Raw genomic sequence first — 1,039 nt, forward strand, 5'->3', positions numbered from 1 at the left:
TTCCACGTTATTGACCCAGATCCGATTTTTATAACGTCTAGTAAATGAAGATTTAAGGAAAATGTAAATTACTACTAATGATGAAAAATATGCAGCCCTACAACTTAGGGGATCATTTATAAAACTACATTTTAAACTATGTAGAAAAAACGCACAGCAGAAAACAAGTATGACACAAAAACACATTCCGGTAGTAGTTAGCATTGTTGTTAAATTTCAGGACTGATTTCGATTTGGTGATGGAATAAATCCCAATCATCAAAATGAAATCAATTACATCAAATTGAGGTAACATTACGTTGGAGAACAAGATGATACTTAATATATGTTTGACATGCATACATTTCATCTTGGTTTTATATGGGGTGGGTTTGTTTTGTAAATTAATATGTTGGTGAAACATCAATATGAAACTAAATATACGGTTTGTTTTTATTTTGCAACGGTCAGACTGTGAGGAGGGATTCTTCAGCTCGTCCTGTGATGACTGCTCTGTTGGTTGTATCAATCGTGTCTGTGACAAAATATCTGGACATTGTAGTCGTAAGTATTTAAAACAGAACACCTGATCTACTCTCTGATGGCTTATATTTCAATATATTTCATAATATATTTCCTGCATTAAAATGAGTGCTTCGATTGTCAATGAAATCATATTGTCATTATATGGTTGTTTATTTTCGTATTCATTATCAGTTTAAATGGCAATCACGAAAAACGTTCAGATGTTTTAGAGAGTATATAAGATATATAGCATTGACGTTGTTATTTGTAAAAAATGTCAAAAATAACTTATAGTGGAAATAGACGTACTAAAATTTCTTGTCAATTTAAATGCTCTCTTTCTTTCAGGGTATGACTCTCTAACTTTGAACGATATCATTAGCATGCTTCTGAAGTATTATATATATATATATATATATATATATATTATTGGAAGGGTGGAAATCAAAATCAAAACGGTTTTAGAAACTTATCCGATGTTTTACAATAACTGTTCTAATCATTTTCTTATTAGAAATGCAGTATGAAATCTGAA

The 1,039-nt window shown here is 30.2% G+C and overlaps 1 long non-coding RNA gene across 1 annotated transcript in view; it reads left to right on the forward strand.

Moving 5' to 3' along the window:
• Positions 1-537, forward strand: part of LOC110448284 — a 1,778-nt gene extending 1,241 nt beyond the window's left edge. Inside the window, exon 3 of the long non-coding RNA XR_002462695.1 lies at positions 451-537. This is a non-coding gene — a long non-coding RNA (uncharacterized LOC110448284). The remainder of the gene's footprint in view (positions 1-450) is intronic.
• Positions 538-1,039: the final 502 nt, after the last annotated feature.

The sequence above is a fragment of the Mizuhopecten yessoensis genome, unplaced genomic scaffold, assembly GCF_002113885.1.
Source record: "Mizuhopecten yessoensis strain PY_sf001 unplaced genomic scaffold, ASM211388v2 scaffold3969, whole genome shotgun sequence".
Classification (NCBI taxonomy): domain Eukaryota; kingdom Metazoa; phylum Mollusca; class Bivalvia; order Pectinida; family Pectinidae; genus Mizuhopecten; species Mizuhopecten yessoensis.